This window comes from Salvelinus fontinalis, chromosome 16, assembly GCF_029448725.1.
Source record: "Salvelinus fontinalis isolate EN_2023a chromosome 16, ASM2944872v1, whole genome shotgun sequence".
Lineage (NCBI taxonomy): Eukaryota > Metazoa > Chordata > Actinopteri > Salmoniformes > Salmonidae > Salvelinus > Salvelinus fontinalis.
Window position 1 is genome coordinate 9,850,667 of NC_074680.1, and position 24,803 is coordinate 9,875,469.

The window sequence follows — 24,803 nt, forward strand, 5'->3', positions numbered from 1 at the left end:
AGGTGCTAGGCGCACTGGTTTGTGTGAAGAACTGCAACGTTGCTGGGATTTTGACGTCAAACAGTTTCCCGTGTGTATCCAGAATGGTCCAGCACCGAAAGGGCATCCAGCCAACTTGACACAACTGTGGAAAGCATTGGAGTCAACATGGGCCATCATCCCTGTAGAACGTTTTCAACACCTTGTAGAGTCCATGCCAAAACGAAGTGAGGCTGTTCTGAGGGCAATATCAGGAAGGTCCTCCTATTGTTTGGTATACTCAGTGTACATCCCAAGTTCAAGGCTGACGACTTTACATAACACGAAGTTAAGGCACTTCTGCAGAATCCAAGTATATTTCCCACTGTCAAACTAAATACAAACATCAACAGATTTTACTTTCACTGATGCATATCAATGAGTGCAAGTTGCAAGAATCCAAAGATTCAATTGCAATTGGTATGAATTCAGATCTCTAAAAGAGAGCAGTGTTTATCTTTCATTGGCTTAAGTAATTATAGTTTGTACTAGGCAGGGCTGTCAGACATTGCAATGGTAGAGCTGACTTGGCAGACGTATACAGTGGGACGACGTACCAATTCATTACAACCTACTCGTATTGGGAGAAAATAGCTCGCTCCCTAAGCACTTGTTCTCTCTTGTGCACTTGAACCAATTGTATTACCCATGCCATTACCCAGTAGCTGTAATCCTGCCTACATCCTCAAAAAGATGTACCTAAAATCTCATGCATACATGTTCGTGCACACTAAACACACACAATTGACTGATCTTGAACTAAGCGGATTGAGAACACTAAAAAGAGAACTCATGTAGAACATGAGTGGTGCTTGTGCTAACCAGAGTTACCTAAAGCCTCTTACTCAATCAGAAACCCCCTTAGGCAAACATTGCCTATAGTACTGGGACCCCTGACTCAGACCACCCAGGGCTGTCCACATACAGTTAGCTATAAGGGAGTTTAATAAAGTTCACTCCCATCATGGAACAAAAGATGGAGACTTTCCTGCTTTTGCAACATCAGGCACTTATTCAGTTCATCAAACCATAGGCACAATTCATTCACTTCTAGAGTCCTACTCACACGTATGCACACATACTGTATGAAGCCAACATACGAAAAGAATACTTTCCTTGACCACAGCGCCGCCTTCAAATGTATGTAGCAAGCTAAAGCAAGCATGCACACTAGTCAAAATGTATTACAAACATTGTTATGCATGTAAATTGAGAATACAAAGCAAAAGAGCACAAGATAAATAATTATTCCAAGCAAAATTCCAAGCTGTCAACAATAGTTGGATGTTCCTAAAAACCAATTGCAGCAAATATTTGGTTCGGACACTGTTTTTGAACTTTTTAAAGATGAAATCCACAGCGATGAAACTACCACGTCCGTTTGTGATATTACAACAACAAAGACGTTACTTCAAACAACGAATACAGTTTTTTCCCTCGGATATCACTGCACAGCATTGCATGCGAGATAGAAAAGCAGAGTTTGTACTATGATTTTTTTTACCACGATGCTGGATGCTAATTTCCTCAAAACAAAAACAATATCAAATGGACCTGCGACGGCCTGTGGCGCTGTTTCGCCTATCGCAGATCTCAGCTTTAAGGTAAAAATACAGGATACTAATATCAACATTTTATCTCGTGTTCTGGCATAAGTGAAAAGAAATAGTGCCTTGCACACATACTACCCATATTGCCATAACTATACACTGTTTTTTTGTACCTGAAACACCCATTCCTAACTTTATTTACCTAATAAAACTTTGGCAAATCTTAGTGGACAGACCTAAAGATTGTATACACATCCTAAAACATGGTTCATTATTAATGAGCAAACCTCTTTGCCATTAGTTAACTCTTAGTACCAACGAGACCCTGAAAAACCAAAACTTGAGCAGAATGCACAGGATTAAAGCAAATACACTTTGTCAATGTCTTAGACAAAACAAACAACATAGAAGACCAAATAAGGGAAATACTCAGAAGAACAATCAGCTAAGAAATCGTGATTTAGTAATCAATCTTTAGACTATAATCTTTCAATCTTTTAACTTTGGTGATTGATATCAATCACACCATTGACAAGTCATGGTTGTAGAGATGTAACTTTTTGCTAAGTGCAACTCACAGGCAAGTGTTAGTAAAAGAAAGCAAATAGTAGGTTCTAATTTCTTTATTTTTATTTTAGAAGCTACAGTTGAAGTCGGAAGTTTACATACACCTTAGCCAAACACATTTTAACTCAGTTTTTCACAATTCCTGACATTTAATCAGAGTAAAAATTCCCTATTTAAAGTCAGTTTGGATCACCACTTTGTTTTAATAATGTGAAATGTCAGAATAATAGTAGAGAGAATTATTTATTTCAGCTTTTATTTCTTTCATCACATTCCCAGTGGGTCAGAAGTTTACATACACTCAATTAGTATTTGGTAACATTGCCTTTAAATTGTTTAACTTGGGTCAAACGTTTTGGGTAGCCTTCCACAAGCTTCCCACAATAAGTTGGGTGAATTTTGGCCAATTCCTCGTGACAGAGCTGGTGTAACTGAGTCAGGTTTGTAGGCCTCCTTGCTCGCACACGCTTTTTCAGTTCTGCCCACAAATTGTCTATAGGATTGAGGTCAGGGCTTTGTAATGGCCACTCCAATACCTTGAATTTGTTGTCCTTAAGCCATTTTGCCACAACTTTGGAAGTATGCTTGGGGTCATTGTCCATTTGGAAGACCCATTTGCGACCAAGCTTTAACTTCCTGACTGATGTCTTGAGATGTTGCTTCAATATAACCACATAATTTTCCTTTCCTCATGGTACCATCTATTTTGTGAAGTCCACCAGTCCCTCCTGCAACAAAGCACCCCCTCAACATGATGCTGACACCCTCGTGCTTCATGGTTGGGATGGTGTTCTTCGGCTTTCAAGCATCCCCCTTTTTCCTCCAAACATAACGATGGTCATTATGGCCAAACAGTTCTATTTTTGTTTCATCAGACCAGAGGACATTTCTCCAAAAAGTACAATCTTTGTCCCCATGTGCAGTTGCAAACTGCAGTCTGGCTTTTTTATGGCAGTTTTGGAACAGTGGCTTCTTCCTTGCTGAGCGGCCTTTCAGGTTATGTCGATATAGGACATGTGGATATAACCACTTTTGTACCTGTTTCCTCCAGCATCTTCACAAGGTCCTTTGCTGTTTTTCTGGGATTGATTTGCACTTTTCACACCAAAGTACGTTCATCTCTAGGAGACAGAACGCATCTCCTTCCTGAGCGGTATGACGGCTGCGTTGTCCCATGGTGTTTATACTTGCGTACTATTGTTTGTACAGATGAATGTGGTACCTTCAGGCGTTTGGAAATTGCTTCCAAGGATGAACCAGACTTGTGGAAGTCTACAATTATTTGGAGGTCTTGGCTGATTTCTTTTAACTTTCTCATGATGTCAAGCAAAGAGGCACTGCGTTTGATGGTAGGCCTTGAAATACATCCACAGGTACACCTCCAATTGACTCAAATGATGTTAATTAGCCTATCAGAAGCTTCTAAAGCCATGACATCATTTTCTGGAATTTTCCAAGCTGTTTAAAGGCACAGTCAACTTAGTGTATGTAAATTTATGATCCACTGGAATTGTGATACAGTGAGTTATAAGTGAAATAATCTGTCTGTAAACAATTGTTGAAAAATTACTTGTGTCATGCACAAAGTAGATGTCCTAAACGACTTGCCAAAACTATAGTTTGTTAACAAGAAATTTGTGGAGTGTTGAAAAATGTGTTTTAAAGACTCCAACCTAAGTGTATGTAAACTTCCGACTTCAACTGTACGTACAGAAAATATAGAAAATAAATAGGTAATGCTCTGACTGAGGCTTGGAAGATGTAGTTCCAATATGGAAATACCGATATTGAAGCTAACGTCCTCTGTCTTCCAGTACCCAATTATTTGCTCCAGGATTTGGCGAGTGTCTGGGCTCAGAGAAGTAAAACAAAATGTAGCCAGTTTTTATACGGACAGGACTTCTGATGAACTGTGAGAACTTCCACCAATGCATTAAGATATAGCACCAGTGAGGATAAAGCTAACCGTATGCGTCCCAGTCGAAACCGTTTGGACATATATTATGACAGTGTTTTGGTGTTTGGCAGGTTTTTTGGGGCTGTTTGAGCACACCCTATTTTTTCTTGAGACATGCCGAAGTTTGGTAGCTGAAGTCTACGCCCATTCATCGTGATTGGTCAACAGTAGAGAATCTTCAATTAAATGTGTGTTGTCATTCAACGAGAGACGACAAGTTTTGAGGACTACGGTTCCGGTTCAGGAAAAAGATGGACGGAAGTGGATGCTGAGTTCGAAATCAAGCAGCGCGTCAAGCAAAGTTGGTGAAGACGAATGTTCTGAATGGACAACAGTGGTTGCAAAAACTAGAACAAAAAGGAAATTGTTACACATATCCTCTACTCTAAAATTGGAGTGGAGGATATGTGTATGATTGATAATGAATTGTTTCTTGTTGGGATGTGTTTGTCGAGTAAAGATGGATATGTGGGAAACCCATTTCAGGTGTCGAAAATGCTGAAGTATGCGCTGGGAAAAGTGCCGTCTGTCAGAGTGACCAGACTTATTTTGATGAAGAAAACTTCCTGGTGTGGTTGGTGCCCGGCGTCTGACCCGCTGGGTGAATGGAGAAAAATAATAAAGTCTGTCAGTCCTGTTGTTTTTTGATAAAGAGCAAATACCTACGTATGTGAAGCATGGTTTCGTCATATACGCTGTAAGAGCTTTCGTCCCCAAACCATTGTAGTGTAAGAATTGTGAAAGATTTGGCCATGTTTCAAGTGTGTGCAGACAGACAGAGTATATTGACAAACGGTGTATAAAAGCAATTGTGGTGGGGATCATGATCCTGAGTTCCTGGAGTGCCCTGTAAGGATGAAGGAGATTGAGGTGGAAAAAGTTACAGCCGTCAATTGAATCTCCTTTTCAATTGAACCTTTATTTAACTAGGCAAGTAAGTTAAGAACAAATTCTTCTTTTACAATGATGGCCTACACCGGCCAAACCCTCCCATAGCGACACTGGGCCAATTGTGTGCCGCCCTATGGGACTACCGATCACGGCCGGGTTGTGATACAGTCCGGGATCAAACAAGGGTCTGTAGTGACGCCTCTAGCACTCGGGAGGCCATCTCAATATAAAATAATAGAGAAAACAAGTAATGCTAGTGAAGATATGGTGGTGGACACACCACAGCCTGTAGTAAATGTTTGCTGCCAGTCAAAAGATACCCTGTGTGTTAAAAAGGTGGATTTCGTGGCGTTCATTGCCACAGTTATAAACTGTACGGCACAAGTCTCAAAGAGGTCTAAGAAACTTGACATTATTGTGGCTGCGGCAGAAAAGTTGTTGGAACTTAAGGATTGTACATCTGAAGACTTGCGAGGGGTACTGTCGCTGGAAGGCCAGCCCTCCCAGGTTCCCCTTGAACCTGTGTAGGGATCAGATCTGGTTGATTTTTTAACAGAAACGTTGTTTGATTTAGTTGATTTATTTATTTATTGGTAGTTTGGAAGTTTTGGGGGGAATTTTGTTACATTTTGGGGAATCCTGTTTCCATCCCGCACAGTAAGTAGAAGATATATACCATAGAAGAAGAGTTTTCATGCAATTTGTTTCACTTGAGAAGTACTGCACCAAACATCTTAGTTAGATGTTAAATTGTGCAACTAACTTCAACATTAATTACAGATTTCTAGATTTTTTTTTTTAGAATAGTTCAGTCTATTTTGAGGAACTGTTATGGCGATTTTGTTGTATGGTGTCTCATGAGGGACAAACAGCAATTTGTATTTTTGAGGGAGTATGCAAGGCATAGACGTTCGCTTCGCCTAGCTGAGTTCTGCTAGGAGCAAACCGAACCTAGTATGCAGACTAGAGGTCGACCGATTGCAGACTAGAGGCATGGCCGATTAATTAGGGCCGATTTCAAGTTTTCATAACAATCGGTAATCTGCCTTTTTGGACACCAATTATGGCCGATTACATTGCAATCCACGAGGAGACTGTGTGGCAGGCTGACCACCTGTTACACGAGTGCAGCATCAAAAGGACCTTGTGGCTGCAATGAGCCAAGGTAAGTTGCTAGCTGCATTAAACTTATCTTATAAAAAAACAATAAATCTTCACATAATCACTAGTTAACTACACATGGTTGATGATATTACTAGGTTAACTAGCTTGCCCTGCGTTGCATATAATCGATGTGGTGCCTGTAATTATCATCGAATCACAGCCTACTTCAACTTTGGCTAACGGGTGATGATTTAACAAAAGCGCATTTGCAAAAATAGCACATTCGTTGCACAAATGTACCTAACCATAAACATCAATGCCTTTCTTAAATCAATACACAGAAGTATATTTTTTTAAACCTGCGTATTTAGTTAAAATAAATGCATGTTAACAGGCAATATTAACTCAGGAAATTGTGTCACTTCTCTTGCATTCAGTGCAAGCAGTCAGGATATATGCAGCAGTTTGGGCCGTCTGGCTCATTGCGAACTGTGTTTCTTCCTAAAAAAGACCGTAATTAGTTTGCCAGAATTTTACATAACTATGACATAACATTGAAGGTTGTGCAATGTAACAGCAATATTTACACTTAGGGTTGCCATCCGTTTGACAAAATACGGAGTGGTTCCGTATTTCACTGAAAGAATAAACGTCTTGTTTTCGAAATGATAGTTTCCGGATTTGACCATATTAAATGACCAAAGGCTTTTATTTGTGTGTGTTTATTATAATTAAGTCTATGATTAGATATTTGATAGAGCAGTCTGACTGAGCGGTGGTAGGCAGCAGCAGGCTCGTAAGCATTTATTCAAACAGCACTTTACTGCGTTTGCGAGTAGCTCTTAGCAATGCTTGAGGCACAACACTATTTATGACTTGAAGACTATCAACTCCCGAGATTAGGCTGGCAATACTATAGTGCCTAATAAGAACATCCAATAGTCAAGGGTAAATGCTATAGAGAGAAATAGTCGAAGCGTCACAATTCCTATAATAACTACAACCTAAAACTTCTTAACTGGGAATATTGAAGAACTGGGAATATAGAACCACCAGCTTTCATATGTTCTCATGTTTTGAGCGAGAAATTAAAACGTTAACTTTTTTACATGGCGCATATTGCACTTTTACTTTCTTCTCCAACACTGTGTTTTTGCATTATTTAAACCAAATTGAACATGTTTCATTATTTATTTGAGACGATTTAGATTTAATTTATGTATTATATTAAGGTAAAATAAAAGGATTCATTGTACCTTTATCTAACTAGGCAAGTCAATTAAGAACAAATTCTTATTTTCAATGTTGGCCTAGGAACAGTGGGTTAACTGCCTTGTTCAGGGGCAGAACGACAGATTTGTACTTTGTCAGCTCCGGGATTCGATCTTGCAACCTTTCGGTTACTAGTCCAACGCTCTAACCACTAGGCTACGCTGCCACCGTATTGTTGTAATTGTCATTATTACAAATATATATAAAAAAAATCGGCCGATTAATCGGCATCGACTATTTTTGGAATCGGCGTTGAAAAATCATAATCGGTTGACCTCTAATGCAGACGCCTTAAGGCTTACAGAATGTCATCACTTGTCTATGTTAAAAAATAGCCTCTTGTCACTTGGGGCTACTCAAATCTTTAGTTCATACTGAGGTGTCACTTCAAACCACATCCAACCATTACTTACTGCACAATTAGATTATCAAACAGTTATGACAACAAGGCATGCAGAAACATAATATCGAGCACAAAATTGTATCTACCTACCAGCTCAAGAAAAGTATTCTCCAATGACCTGTACTCAGGAGAGCTCTTGTTGGACAGGTCCTCGGAAAACATCATGTTAGTGACTCGCAAACTAAAGAAAACCACCATCTCTTTGTCCTGTTCAGTAGTGGCCATTAAAGGGGTGCTCATGTGTCTGAGTCCGGGGGCTGCAGTGGACTCAAATGGACCTTCCAATCCACTGCCAAACTCATCCAGCGTATCGGCGGCTTCTGTACCGTCCGTTTCTACCTTTTCTACATCCTCCTGCATGTCAGAGTCATCAGTAGAGATATCCACGGCCGTCTCAAGTGGTTCCTGTTCTCGGGTGGTGTCACCTCCTTCTGAAGGTCCATGGGCTATAGGGGTAAAAGATGCCGAGGGGATTTCCTCAGGCTCTGCTTGGATGACGTCATCCTCCGATGGCATGGTTTGTGATTTTGTAGCAGTGGTGAATGTTCCGATGGATGCAGGTTCTACGTCTAGAGATGCTGTAGTGGTGATAATTAGATTTTCTCTGTCCAGTTGCTCCTCTAAAGCCGCCTCAGTAGTTGTGGGTCCTTTTAAAGAAAATCAAAAATATCAGAAAATGACATTAAAATTCATTTCAATCAAAAAGATTGAAATTAAAATCAAAAAATGCTCCCATAAATTTTGTCACTCGCGTTATAAGAGGAATGTTACCTTCATCTTCCTCAGGTTCAACAGTTGGGAGGGTTTCCTCATCTACAGCATCTTTCTCGGGAGGAAAGGGAGGAGTCAATTTTGTAGTAGGCTGTTTCATAACAGACGTTCTTGTAACTGGTGGCCAAACCCAAAGGTAGACTTCTGTCGCATCCACAGTTTCCTCTACATCAGGTGTCTCCTCAGTGGCAGGCTGTTCCGTAATGGCCGCCATTTTTGTTACTGGTGGCCAAACCCAAAGGTAGTCTTCTTCTGTCGCATCCACCGTCTCCTCTATATCAAGTGTCTCCTCTGTGCCATCCTCTGCAGGCTTCATGTTAATTGTCTCCTCAGTGGCATCCACAGTTTCCTCTACCTCAATCATCTCCACTGGAGGCTCCTCTATGCCAAGTGTCTCATCTGTAGCCTCTTCATCAGCTGTCTCATCTCTAGCATCCACTACAGTCTCCTCTACTGCTTCCACTGAGGGAGGACCCTCACTAATATCCACGGGGGGTGTATCTGGGGCTGAGGCACTGGTAGCCTCAGCAGGAAGAACAATAACTGAGTCACTGAAAGGGACAATGGTGTATTCCTCAGGCATGTCTGTAAAAGCCTCAAGATAGTCCTCTCCGACAGCAACTGTTGGGAAAAAACCTTCAGTGTGCCCGACCCTCTCCTCTGGCAAGGTTACCAAGGTTGTCGCTTCCAACTCCTCTCTTAGAGAAACAGTGGGATCTGAAGGGGGAAAATTAAAAGTTAGCATTCTCCTCAATGATTATATCCCAGTTGATCTGAGCTTTAAATGAAGCTTACCAGGTTCAAAACTGAGTGTATGTATTTCCACAGGCAGGGAAGTCTTCACGCTTAAGGCCTTGGAAACCATATCTTTCAGTCTGTGTCCATTTGTGTAAACAACTGTCCTTGTTTTTGTGCCTGGTTCTATAGTGGAAACAGATTCTTCTTCACTGTCTTCTCCATTCGTCTCAAACACCACAGCATAGCGGACTGACACATCATCAGATCTGTCAACAAAGCAGAGCTTATATTGGAGAAATAGTATGTTTTTCTCGCAGTATTTCCTATCTTAGCATTTTAGCAGATATAGCAAAGACCAAAGTTTGAAACACCTCTGGCTAATATAACACTGCTTTGTTTTTCCTTTGCTAATGACATATACAGTACACTCTCTGAGCAGTGATGCTATGACTCACTTCTTAGTACTTTCACATTTCCTTGAACAACCTACCGAAATTCAACCAACCGAAATCCCAAAACACGAAGATTTTTGAACCCAGGAAGTTTGTCAAAAACGTGAACCATCTGTGGAAAAGAGAGACATCTGATGGTTATGTTTAGCATTCTCTCTGGGGCAGTAATCACTCTAAACAAAATAACATCACGCAACTGGAAACGATGTAGCCAACACAGAGAAAAAACATACACAAATAAATGGCATGCAGTAGAATGGACACTGAGTGTACAAAACATTAAGAACACCTTCCTAATATTGAGTTGCACCCCCCCCCCCTTTTTGCTCTCAGAACAGCCTCAATTCATCAGGGCAAGGACGACAAGGTGTCAAAAGCATTCCACAGGGATGCTGGCCCATGTTGACTCCAATGCTTCCCACAGTTGTGTCAAGTTGGCTGGATGTCCTTTGGGTGGTGGACCATTCTTCACACACACGGGAAATTGTTGAGTGTGAAAAAACTCAGCAGCATTGCAGTTCTTGACCCACTCAAGCTGTTGTGCCTGGCACCTACTAACATACCCCGTTCAAATGCAATTAAATATTTTATCTTGCCCATTCACTCTCTGAATGGCACACATAAAAATCCTTCTTTAGCCTGTCTCCTCCCCTTCATCTACACTGATTGAAGTGGATTTAACAAGTGACATCAATAAGGGATCATAGCTTTCACCTGGATTCACCTGGTCAGTCTATGTCATGGAAAGAGCAGGTGTTCCTAATGTTTTGTACACTCAGTATAGATTTGTCACTGTAGAATCCTCTATGCGCTGTCAGGCTTTTGTGAATTTCTGCTTTATCTGGAAGGGATCCAATGCAGTCTTTTGATGTTGCCCAGTACATTGCTGGCTTTACCCTTTGTCTACCTTTTATCATAAGCTCCTTTAAAGCACAAGCTCATTTGGGATGTTATTGCACATTTCCACTGAGAATTTACCCCAGTGTTTTATCCTAAAGGCTCAGACTTTTCTATTTCCATCAAACCCGGCCTGGACCCGTGTCTCACTGGGCCATGGCTCCGACGGACCTGCTCTGGTCTAGATGGAAAATCACCATTAGTATTGCTAGACTAGCAAAAGGCAGTCATTCAACCTGGACTCGGGGGTAGATGTAACATAGTAAACGGAAATCCATGACACTCCAATTAGTATATGTTATGTTTTGTATGGTATGTATTCATTTGTGGATATCCATTATCCATATTAGCTCGGTAGCTAATGCTAACGTTAGCTAGGTGGTTAACGTTAGCTAGCCTAGGTGGTTAATGTTACCTAGGCTAGTAATTAGAAGTTAGGGTTAAGGTTAGGGTTAGGAGTAAGGTTAAAGGATTAAGGTTAGGGAAAGGGTTAGCTAACGTGCTAAGTAGTTGCAAAATAGCTAAAAAGTATTAAGTAGACCCCAGGTTCGATCCCAGGCTGTGTCACAGCCAGCCGCAACCGGGAAACCCATGAGGCGGTACACAATTGGCCCAGCGTCGTCCGGGTTAGGGAAGCGTTTGGCCGGCCGGGATTTCCTTGTCCCATCGCGCTCTAGCGACTCCTTGTGGCGGGCCGGGTGCCTGCAACTGACTTCAGTCGTGAATTGGATGACACATTGCTGCGGCTGGCTTCTGCATTAAGTGAACAGTGTTTCAAGTAGCAGTGCGGCTTGGCAGGGTTGTGTTTTGGAGGACATATGGCTTTCAACCTTCGCATCCCGAGTCAGTAGGGGAGTTGCTGCGATGGGACAAGACTGTAACTACCAACTGGATATCACGAAAATTGCGGTGAAAAGGGGGTAAAAGTACATTTGAAAAAACAAAAAGTATTAAGTATTTGCAAATTAGTTAAATGCTAAAGTTGTCCATAATGAGATTTGAACATGCAACCTTTGGGTTGCTAGACGTTCGCAGTTACAGTTGAAGTCGGAAGTTTACATACACTTAGGTTGGAGTCATTAAAACTCGGTTTTCGAGGATTGGAGGGATGCCATGTGCGACTGACGTGTTTTCCGTTTGCTCCCGTGGTATTTTTAAAGTTTATGTGAATTTTGCAGCAGAACCGTATTTATTTTCATATATTAGTTTGGTGATCCCTTCCCGTAAAAACCAAGACTACTTTACTTCCAAATGTCAGCATGTCGACGAAACATAAGGCCAAAAACATGACTTTGAGAAAACCCGGCCTACAAGACACACTCTCATCACCGCCCTCTCCTGAGCCTGACGGCCCGGGGACTGACACTTTACCCGGGGGGGGGGGGGGCTTGGCCTGGCGGCGCTGAAATGAACATTCTCGAGGCCATTAAACTACTACGCTCTGAGATAGTTGAAATGGTGGTCGCTACGATTGAGGCCCGAATAAAGGAGGTTTCTGATACTTTAAAAGCAGATCTAACCATCCGAACGAGACGGTGCCAGCAATCACATCACTCAAAACAACAATGGCGTCGCACACTACAACGATTGCAGCACTGGAGACCTCCGCTACAAATGTCTCCGACTTAACTACATCCCTGGAGGCTGACGTGAAACGCCTAGCTGCGGATTTGAAAAAGGTGAAGGAGAGCTGTGTAAGTTTAGAGGGATTCTCTCGCCGCAACAACCTTAGACTTGTATCAGTCCCATAGTCAGCGGAAATGCCTCGCTCCACGGATTTTGTTTCTGGGCTGCTGAAGGATGTTCTTGCCTTAGAAGAAAAGCCCCTGATTGATCGTGCCCACCAGTCGCTGCGCCCAAAGCCCCGGGATGGGGAGAGGCCCCGTGACATAATTTTTCGAAGGCACTTTTTCCGTGAGAAGATGGAGATTCTCCGACGAGCCCGCAATACCACTCTGAGCTTTCAAGGACAGAGCTTCTCCATCTACCAGGACTACTCCCCCACTGTTTCCAGGCGCAGCTTTCGGACAGGCCAAACGACTACTTCGGGACCATCCAGGTGTGAAGTACGGACTGCGATTCCCGGCCCGTTTATGGCTATCTCATGATGGAAAAGACTACACATTTGATTCTCCGGATGAGGCTCTCTCTCACATTCAACGTCACATCAAGAAGTCTTGAACTTGCTCACAGTTCAGCAACTGTTGCTTGCGAACTGTGGATAGTAAGTAACCCACCTGTGGTACAATTATGTTTAGCTATAACATGCTAATTTTGTATAGTTGGGGAGTTGGCGAACCCATTCAGGCTTATTTGATGTGATCTGTTTTGATCATCTAGTGTGCTTGCCTTACAAGCATTCAGTCATTTTAATTTCATTGTATTGAGGTTTTACTTTACTCCTGTGTTTCTAGGCTGTCTTGCTCACCTATTCAGTTTGTTTACATAGTGTCTCATTGACTCAAAATATTCTTGGTTATTTGTTTACTGCATCCGTTTGCATTGACCCAGTAAACAGTAAATGCTTCCCGAGGCGACACGTTTTTTGGGGTCTTCACTTAAATTGTAAAAGTTCTGAGCGTCATTTATGCCCAGCAAGCGTTCAACGTTGCGCACACTTAGTTTTTTGGTCTTGGTTGTAAGCTGTCTCAGCATTCAACTAGACAACTATTATAATAATTGTTATTATTATTATTTTTGATTGTCTTACTACAATTTCCTTACTTCAAATTAGGTTTTCGGCTGAGAGCCTTTATACATTTTCTTTATTTTCTTTATTTTCTCTCTCAAATGCCTGTTATAAGACTGGGAATATAATTATATACATTTACAAGTGGTGCTTTTGTAATTTCGTTTGCACAAGGGATTCACTTAAAAAAAAATATTTAAAAAATGATTATCTCTTTTTGCTGTTTGATCCACTAACAAAACGCGACTTTAAAGAGCGGGACTGTGGGTTTAGGTTTACGAAGAGAACATGTTCTATTTAGGCTTGTACCTCGTTTGGGGAGGTATTGTCTGGGATGGGGGGAGGGGGTGGGGGGAGGGGTTGAATTGTTCAGTTCTAATGTTGTCATTCTGTCTTTTTCGTTTTTTCCCCTGTACTTTTTCCAAACATCTACCACCGTACATTATTACTCTGAGACAAGTTATTCTGGGGTTTTTTGGGCGCTCATTGCTTTTCCATTCTATGCTCTAATGACAGGGTTGTATAACGGGAATGCCCAGAGGGGCCGAAACAATGCGATCAAGTACATTTCGTGGAACATCAAAGGGGTTGATAACCCAGTGAAGTGTAAGAGGGTGTTGACACACTTAAAGGGTTTGAATGCAAATGTTGCATTTCTACAAGAGACTCACTTGAGGACTGGTGAGCATTTTAGGATGCGTAGGGACTGGGTTGGTCAAGTGTTCCACTCAAACTTTCATAGTAAATCAAGAGGGGCTGCCATTTTGGTTGATAAAGCTACTCCCTTTGTAGCTTCTGAGGTTATCGCTGATCCTAAGGGACGATACGTCATAGTAACCGGTAAACTGTTTTCTACCCCTCTTGTTTTGGCTAGTGTTTATGCTCCCAATTGGGATGACACAAGTTTCATTTCTTCCTTTTTGTCTGCTATACCCAATTTAGATTCTCATTTGTTGATATTAGGGGGGGATTTCAACTGCAAAATGTCCCCAGTTCTTGACAAGTACTCACGAACAACTACAGGCCCATCTAAATGTGCCCTACTTATTCAAGCCTTTCTTCAGAAATATGCCATGTTTGAGGCCTGGCGTTTCCTACATCCTACAGCCTACAGATAGACAGTATTCCTTTTATTCTCATGTTCATCAAACATACTCCCGGATTGTTTACTTATTTTTGGAAAAAAAACTTCTGCCTAACCTTCGGCAGTGTACTTACAAGAGTATTGTTATTTCTGACCATTCACCATTAGTGCTTGAACTAGAGTTTCCCCAGCGACCTCCTATGTGTTATCAATGGAGTCTTTACCCCATTTTACTCTCAGATAAGGAGTTTGTCAATTTCATTTCTTCTGAAATCACCTTATTCCTAGAAACTAATTCAACACCAGGTATGTCCTGCTCTACCATATGGGAGTCTCTCAAAGCATACCTACGTGGCCAAATTATTTCTTATACAGCCAACCAAAACAGAGTTCGCTCTCAGCGACTTCGGGACCTGAGCGAATCCATAGCCACATTGGATGAGAAGTATGCTACGGTTCCTTCCTCTGATCTGCATAAAGAGCGCCAACTACTCCAATCTGAATTTGATGAGCTTTCTCCCAGGCAAGCTGAACAGTTACTCTTGCGAGCTCGGTACAGAGTGTATGAACAAGGCGACAAGGCCAGTAAACTCCTTGCACATCAGATCCGTAAATCTGAGGCCTCACGTTTAATCCCACAAATAAGGACCCCGTCTGGTGCCACCACAGTTATACATAAAGAGATCAATGATCAATTCAAACAATTTTACTCTGCGCTATACACCTCTGAATCCCCTCAAGACCCTTTACTGATTGATTCCTTCTTTAATGGCCTGAATATGCCTTCAATTGATACAGACACCCATGACTGTCTAGAAGAAGAATTTACACCTGAGGAGATTGCAACAGCAGTGTCCGAAATGAAAAGTGGTAAATCACAGGGTCCGGATGGTTTTCCAACCGAATTTTACAGGACGTTTTCTGGTCTGCTTTGCCCATTCTTGTCTCGACTATTTGCAGAGTGCCTTAATACCTCAAAGCTACCGCCTAGTCTTTATCAGGCTTCAATTTCATTATTATTCAAGAAAAACAAAGACCCCCTGGAATGTGGATCCTATCGCCCAATCTCGCTTTTAAACTGTGATTACAAAATCCTAGCCAAGCTTTTAGCCATCCGTATGGAAGCCTCGCTGCACCAAGTAATACACTCTGACCAGACTGGCTTTGTGAGAAATAGGCATTTGTTTTTCAATATTATGCGCCTTATGAATATACTGTACTCCCCAGCGTCGGAGGACCCAGAGGTGATGGTCTCACTTGATGCAGAAAAAGCGTTTGACCGCGTTGAGTGGGATTACCTAACAGCTACCCTTTATAGATTTGGCTTTGGGCCCAAATTCATTGCGTGGATAAAGATTCTTTATTTTTCCCCCATGGCTTCGGTACGGACTAACAACTTGTCCTCTGACTATTCTCCCACTTGTTGTTTGCTTTGGCAATCGAACCTCTCTCCATTGCACTACGCTCTAATGATGCCATTCAAGGAATAATCCGGACGGGCTCAGAGCAGAAAGTCTCGCTATATGCGGATGACATCCTTTTGTTTATCTCTAACCCTGATACCTCATTGCCACGCGACTTATCTGTTCTTAAAAGGTTTGGATCAATCTCAGGGTACAAGCCGAATCTAGGCAAGAGTGAGCTTTTTCCTGTAAACAAGGCTGCTTTATAAGTGCTCTTTTACAAGTTCTCAGTTTAGTATTGTCCGGGATCAATTCACCTACTTGGGAGTTAAAGTGACAAGGAAATATTCAAATCTGTTTCAGGAAAACTTGGTTGCTCTAGCAGACAGTTTGAAACAATCTTTTACTTTTTGGAATTCGCTACCTCTTTCTCTTATCGGAAGGATTAATGTCATTAAAATGAGTGTGTTGCCCAAATTTCTATATTTATTTAAATGTTTACCCATTTTTATTCCAAAATCTTTTTTTATTTCACTGGATCAAACATTCATGCATTTTATTTGGGATGGCAAGGTACCACGGGTTGGCAGAAAACATTTACAGAAGCCTAAGTCATTGGGGGGTTTAGCTCTACCAAATTTTCAGACATACTATTGGGCTGCAAATTTCAGAGCCCTTCTGTACTGGCTGCAGACTGATCCTACTGGCCCTAGACCACTCTGGGTCCAGATGGAGTCTGAATCGTGTAAACCTGCTGCACTTTCTTCTGTGTTGTGCTCGTCTCTCCCAGTGTCCCTAGGCAAAAGGTGTGTCAACCCAATTGTAAAGCAGTCTCTTAATATTTGGAATCAGTTCCGTTTATTCTTTGGCCTCCGAGGCTTTTCTCTATCGGGCCCAATCAATCAGAACATTTTATTTCCTCCATCTTTGAATGATGGGGCTTTTGGCATCTGGCACTCACTAGGCCTCTCCTCACTAGCCCAATTATTCTTTGATGATACATTTGCCTCTTTTGCTCAGCTACAGGAAAGGTTCAACCTCCCCCAATCCCACTTTTTCCGCTATCTCCAGACTAGGAACTTTGTCAGAGCTAACACACCTGAATTTCCCCATAGGCCTGCGAATACAGCTATAGAGAGCATCTTGGAGCTGAACAAACTTCCTAGGGGCGCAATTTCAGATGTATATGCAATCATTCATGACTTACAGAACCCTTCTTTGGTGCCTTTAAAGACTCGACGGGAAAAGGATTTGGGGGAGGAACTTGGGGAAGACACCTGGGAATCTGTGCTGCGCAGGGTGCATTCGTCCTCTTTTAGCACTAGACACAGCCTCATTCAATTTAAGGTGGTTCACCGTATCCACTGGTCTGGGGCCAGACTTGGAAGAATATTCTCTGATTTTGATCCTACCTGTGTCAGATGTAAAATTGAACCAGCCACACTGTTGCATATGTTCTGATGAGCATTTCTCTGTGTTTTTTCTGGGGTGGGGGTAGGGGACATTAAGGTTGATGTGCTTATTGATTGTGACCTGCGGATGCCTTGTTCATCTTGCCCGGGCAGAGACTAAGGTTTGTTCACCCCTACATAAAATTATTATTATTCATTTTTTATTTTAAAGCATTGTAAACTTTTTATTTTTGGTCCAGTGGATGGTCGGTCTGTGGCCTTGACTGTCTGTGAGTGGTTGCATTTCTCCACCCCATCCCTTGACTGTTTACAGGAACAATGGTGAGGTGTTTGCTCTGTCCCTATACTATAGATTGCCCTTTAACCTTTGTAGCCTTCTGCCTGGTGTGTTTAACTTGTCTAAAGTATGGTATCTTTAAAGCTATTTTTTTTTTTTTATGTATTATTTGTATTTTTTCTAGTTGAGTATATTATTTATATTGCTTTGTCTTGTCTGTGTGTGTAAAACTTAATAAACAGAGTTTTCAACAAAAAAAACTCGGTTTTCAACCACTCCACAAATTTCTTGCTAACAAACTATAGTCTTGGCAAGTCGGTTAGGAAATCTACTTTGTGCACGACACAAGTCATTTTTCCAACAATTGTTTACAGGCAGATTATTTCACTGTATCACAATTCCAGTGGATCAGAAGTTTACATACACAAAGTTGACTGTGCCTTTAAACAGCTTGGAAAATTCCAGAAAATGATGTCATGGCTTTAGAAGCTTCTGATAGGCTAATTGACATAATTTGAGTCAATTGGAGGTGTACCTGTGGATGTATTTCAAGGCCTACCATCAAACGCAGTGCCTCTTTGCTTGACATCATGAGAAAGTTAAAATAAATCAGCCAAGACCTCAGAGAAGAATTGTAGACCTCCACAAGTCTGGTTTATCCTTGGGAGCAATTTCCAAACGCCTGAAGGTACCACGTTCATCTGTACAAACAATAGTATGCAAGTATAAACACCATGGGATGACACAGCCGTCATACCGCTCAGGAAGGAGACGCATTCTGTCTCCTAGAGATGAACGTACTTTGGTGCGAAAAGTGCAAATCAATCCCAGAACAACAGCAAAGGACCTTGTGAAGATACTGGGGGAAAATATATCTATATCCACAGTAAAATGAGTCCTATATTGACATAACCTGAAAGGCTGCTCAGCAAGGAAGAAGCCACTGCTCCAAAACCGCCATAAAAAAAAAACAGACAACGGTTTGCAACTGCACATGGGGACAAAGATCGTACTTTTTGGAGAAATGTCCTCTGGTCTGATGAAACAAAATAGAATGATGGGGCTTTTTGAAAGTTGACTGTGCCTTTAAACAGCTTGGAAAATTCCAGAAAATGATGTCATGGCTTTAGAAGCTTCTGATAGGCTAATTAACATCATTTGAGTCAATTGGAGGTGTACCTGTGGATGTATTTCAAGGCCTACCATCAAACGCAGTGCCTCTTTGCTTGACATCATGAGAAAGTCAAAAGAAATCAGCCAAGACCTCCAAATAATTGTAGACTTCGTTATTTTTTGGAGGAAAAAGGGGGAAGGGGGAAGCCGAAGAACACAATCCCAACCGTGAACCCCGGGGGTGGCAGCATCATGTTGTGGGGGTGCTTTGCTGCAGGATGGACTGGTGCACTTCACAAAATAGATGGCATCATGAGGTAGGACAATTGTGGATATATTGAAGCAACATCTCAAGACATCAGTCAGGAAGTTAAAGCTTGGTTGCAAATGGGTCTTCCAAAATGACAATGACCCCAAGCATACTTCCAAAGTTGTGGCAAAATGGCTTAAGGACAACAAAGTCAAGGTATTGGAGTGGCCATCACAAAGCCCTGACCTCAATCCTATAGAGAATGTGTGGCAGAACTGAAAAGGCGTGTGAGAATTAGGAGGCCTACAAACCTGACTCAGTTACACTAGCTCTGTCAGGAGGAATGGGCCAAAATTCACCCAACTTATTGTGGGAAGCTTGTGGAAGGCAGCACAAAACATTTGACCCAAGTTAAACAATTTAAAGGCAATGCTACCAAATACTAATTGAGTGTATGTAAACTTCTGACCCACTGAGAATGTGATGAAAGAAATAAAAGCTTAAATAAATCATTCTCTCTACCATTATTCTGACATTTCACATTCTTAAAATGAAAAATATCCTAACTGACCTAAGAAAGGGACTTTTTACTAGATTAAATGTCAGGAATTGTGAAAAACTGAGTTTAAATGTATTTGGCTAAGGTGTATGTAGACTTCTGACTTCAACTGTATATATTTTGTTTTATTTATTTAACTAGGCAAGTCAGTTAAGATCAAATTCTTATTTTACAATGACAGCCAACCCGGCCAAACCCTCCCCGGACGACGCTGGGCCAAATGTTCGCCGCCCTATGGGACTCCCGATCACGGCCGGATGTGATACAGTGCCTTAGACTGCTGCGCCACTCGGGAGTATACAGTGAGGGTTTGTAAGGATTGTCCCACACAAGGCCTAACTAATTTCCGGCCAACAGTTCTTTCAATGAAAGTATTATCTTAAGAGTGTGATATCATTTTTTTTTAAAGACAAGGATGGCGGAAGTACGGGTGCGGCGGGACACGCCCTGTTTTGCTCACCTTTGAAGTTCAGATAGGCAAATGGAATAGTAACTGAAATCTGGACACTGATTGTACTGTATGCCTATAACATATAACATGTAGCCAATTATAATGTTAACTAAAATGGTATACTAAATGTTAATTTTGTCTCGGGATCAGGAGTGGAGAAATATGATTTGTTTCTTTCAGCATTTCTTGAGAGAATGCGAATGCGCAGGTAGGGACCGCAAACCTTTTCATAGATTGACGCTGTTACATAAAAGCTGACAGTATTTCAACCACATAAATGCATCCAAGAGCAACTGAAATCTTATCAGAAACATGTTTGATTGTTTTCACAGCTTTTAATTTCCTTAAAACCGGTCAAACTGATGTCATTTCGACATTTTGTATAGGAAGAATGTTGCGTTTTCTCCCCGGGCCCCTAAACGTCCTCGTTCCACGAGAGAAGCAGAAATAAATGTCCCTGCCTTCAGAGTCAAATTTTTTCACATGAATTCATAATCTAACGCACCAGGTATGAAACCCGATTCATCTCTGAGACACAAGATCTATGTTAGCCCATTGAGCTAGAGCCTAGGCATTAGCTCTGGGAGCTAAAATGAGTTGACAGGTCTCAGTCGAGTCAAGGTTATTAATCGTGCGAATGTAGTTCACTAAACCCATCTCTGCAATAAAGGCTCATTTACTTGTTCATTCTCAAAGGTCCAATACAGTTGTTTTTATCTCAATATCGAATCATTTCTGGGTAACAATTAAGTACCTTACTGTGATTGTTTTCAATTAAAAAGGTTAAAAAAAATAAAAAAATAGCTTCTTAGCAAAAAGCAATATCTCAAGCAAGAATTTAGCTAGGACAACTTGGGAGTGGTCTTAGTGGGGAGGGGAAAACTGAAAACGAGCTGTTATAGGTAGATAGGTTTGTAACTGTTTCTTATTGGTCTAATAACTAATTTACCACCTGGTGATGTCACCAGGCAGGCCTATACTCCATCCATACTCTGTTTCTGTTTCATTTCTGTACGCTTTTCGTGTTTCTTGTTTTGTACTATGTTCTATTTATTATTACATTTGCACTCTCTGTACTTGCTTCCCGACTCCCAGTGTTCACGTTACATACACTGAAACTCCATTATCATAATCTTCACAATTTCACAGTATTATTCCAACCTTATAGTTTGGGAAATATGTATAAAACTTAGGAAAATCAAGTCTTTGACTGCACTGGGCCTTTAAGAATTTTCCTCTCAGTTCTCCTCACCGTATCATGGAGATCTTGTGTGATGTCATGGTACTGGGGAGCTGCAGGGTCACTCAGAACAAGTTCACTGTAGCCCGGGTCTGCTATGGTGACACTGAACTCCACTATCTGCTCCTCAATAATCACCTCCTCTGGTACAATGTTAGGAATGTCTGTTATCTGTGGTAAGCAAAAGCAGCAATGTCATTTTCAATGGCCATCAATGTCAACGTTCAATCAAGATTATAAAGCCAAGGCAAGGTAGCCCTCAGAAAATATGATTTAACTTACCTCCTTTGCTTCAGTCGGAATGATACACGGTTCTGATGGAGTTTTCGAGCCTACAAAGTAAGCATTGTGCATTCATTCAGGAATTTTGCATTATTACTTTTAGCATAGTGCATTGATGGATGTGGAGTACTTACATTTCTCAATCTCAGTTCCTCCAGCTGTTGATACTTCAACCCTGGAAATGAAAAATACATGTTTTGCAACCATTCAAATTTCAAGCTTTAAAGTCTCACACACAAGTTCAGTGAAATGCCTTTTTTGCAAGCTCTAAACCCAACAATGCAGAAATCAATAACAGTGTAATACAAAAAATAACATACGGTAGAACAAAAACATATTAGATTTGTTTTATTCGAAGAAATAAGAAGAACACAAAAATGTAAGTACAGGGTCAGTCAGTTCCAGTACCATATTTACAATGTGCAGGGATACTGGAGTGATAGAGGTAGGTAGATACAGTGCCTTCAGAAAGTATTTATACCCCATGACTTATTCCACATTTTGTTGTGTTCCAGTACCATATTTACAATATGCAGGGATACTGGAGTGATAGAGGTAGGTAGATACAGTGCCTTCAGAAAGTATTTATACCCCATGACTTATTCCACATTTTGTTGTGTTACAAATTGAAATTAAAATGGATTCAACAATACCCCATAATGACAAAGTGAAAACACGTTTTATTCAATTTTAGAACATTTCTTGAAAATGAACTACAAAAATACCTAATTTACATAAGTATTCACACCCCTTAGTCAATAAATGTTAGAATCACCTTTGGCAGTGAGTACAGCTGTGAGTATTTCTGGGTAAGTCACTAAGAGCTTTGCACACCTAGATTGTACAATATTTTCTAATTATTTTCCAAATTCTTCAAGCTCTGGTCTTTGCTAAACAGCCATTTTCAGGTCTTGCCATTGATTTTCAAGCAGATTTAAGTCTAAACTGTAACTCAGCCACACGGGAACATTCACTGTCTTCCTGGTAATCAACTCAAGTGTAGATTTGGCATTGTGTTTTAGGTTATTGTCGTGCTGAAAGTTGAATTAATCTCCCAGTGTCTGGTGGAAAGTAGACTCAACCAGGTTTTCCTCTAGGATTTTGCCTGTGCTTAGCTCCATTCCGTTTCTTTTTTATCCTGAAAATCTCCCCAGTCCCCAGTCCCAATCCATACCCACAACAAATGATGCAGTCACCACAATGCTTGAAAATAGGGTGAGTGGTACTAGTCATGTGTTGTATTGGATTTGCACCAAACATAACACTTTGTGTTCAGGACAAAAAGGGAATTGCTTTCCCACATTTTGTGCAATATTACTTTGGTGCAGTGTTTCCCAAACTCGGTCCTCAGGACCCCAAGGGATGCACGTTTTGGTTTTTACCATAACATTACACAGCTGATTGAAATTGTCAAACGCTTGATTATGTGAATCAGCTGTGTAGTGCTAGGGCAAAATCCAAAATGTGCATCCCTTGGGGTCCCGAGGACCAAGTTTGGAAAACCCTGCTTTAGTGCCTTGTTGCAAACAGGATGCATGTTTAGGAATATTTTTATTCTGAATAAGCTTCCTTCTTTTCACTGTGTCAATTAGGTTAATTGTGGAGTAACTACAATGCTGTTACGCCATCCTCTGTTTTCTCCTATCACTGCCATTAAACTCTGTAACTGTTTTAAAGTCACCATTGGCCTCATAGTGAAATCACTGAGCAGTTTCCTTCCTCTCTGGCAACTGAGTTAAGAAGGACGCCTGTGTCTTTATAGTGACTGGGTGTACACCATCCAAAGTGTAATTAATAACTTCACAATGCTCAAAAGGGATGTTCAATGTCTGCTTTTTTTACCCGTCTACCAATAGGTGCCCTTCTTTGCGAGTCATTGGAAAACCTCTCTGGTCTTTGTGGTTGAATCTGTATTTCAAATGCACTGCTCGACTGAGGGACTTTACAGATAACTTTATGTGTGGGTCACAGAGATGAGGTAGCCATTCAAAAATAATGTTAAACACTGGCTAAATTCCCAATCTGGCCCTCAAACCATTACGGACACCTAATAATCCCCAGTTTACAATTGGCTCATTCATCCCCCTCCTCTCCCCTGTAACTATTCCCCAGATCGTTGCTGTAAATGATAACGTGTTCTCAGTCAACTTACCTGGTAAAATAACGAAAAAAACAGAGGAAGTCCATTAAAGTTATTATGTGATTTGTTAAACAACTTTTTACTCCTGATCTTATTTATGCTTGCCATAACAAAAGGTTTGAGTACTTTTTCACTCAAGACATTTCAGATTGAATATTTTTATTTTTTTTACATTTTGAAAAACATAATTTCACTTTGACATTATGGGGTATTGTGTGTAGGCCTATGACGAAATGTAATCAATTTTAAATTCAGGCTGCAACACAACAAAATGTGTAAAAAGTCAAGGGGTGTTGATACTTTCTGAAGGCACTGTATGGAAAGAGTCATTTGTTACAAAACACCAAAAAGTGTCATGACATTCAGCGATTGTCATTAGGTCTACACTTGATCAATGCGTCTCGCTGATAAAATTACTTTTTTATGTCACAACAAAAGTTGAGAGAAGGGGCTGAAATACGGGATTGTACAGCAATGACAAGCACAGTCACATTATTATATATTTTTTTAACCATGACACAGAGGTGAGGGTGTTCGTTTAATTTAGAATAAGCTTTCATTTTCATATTTCCCACTGTAGCAGTACAAATTGCACTCGAAACAAATAGGAGAGTGGTTAAATTAGCATTATTTAGAGAGCAGTCCCTCCCTCACTATCCCCCCGCCCCCCTTCCTTCCAATATGGTTGTATGTTAAATCAGGCCACCAGATGTACAGACTCCATCAGTTTAGGAAGCTGAGGAGGGTAATTTGAGTTTATCTGTTCTTGCCCTCTACCAATTCAGCTTGCTGAAACAGCAAGTGAGAGTGTTTTTGGTCTTGATGACATTTTACCATTAGAATTTAAACCTTTATGAACAGCTCTTTGGAAAGGCTTGTCTAGTCTCTGGAGTTGTGGATGGTTGCCAGCCATTTTAGAAGTTTTCAAACCAAAAATATCTGTGGGGTATAAAACATTAATTAGAGATTTTTTTACCATGTATTTTGTTTTTCAACACCATATTAAATTAGAATTCAAGGGATAGAAAGAAGTCGTTGGTTGAACATTTATGAGGGAAAGGAGTTGAACACCCGTTTCAAATAAACGTTGCAGGCCTACTTCTTGTAATCTCTATAAACAATATTTAACATTTCTCCAACCTTTTATCTACCTACCTTTGTTGCTGGATCTTCTCCTGTTCAGCAACTCTCTGAAAACCAAACATACAAATTCAAAATATATCATAAAATGTTATTACACCTTTATCACTTATCACAGCCAATCGTTGTGCTATTTAACCCTC

The 24,803-nt window shown here is 40.9% G+C and overlaps 1 pseudogene; it reads right to left on the reverse strand.

The window, feature by feature from the left end:
* The window catches only part of LOC129812483 (interphotoreceptor matrix proteoglycan 1-like), a 59,276-nt pseudogene that overhangs the window by 15,402 nt on the left and 19,071 nt on the right, over positions 1 to 24,803 (reverse strand).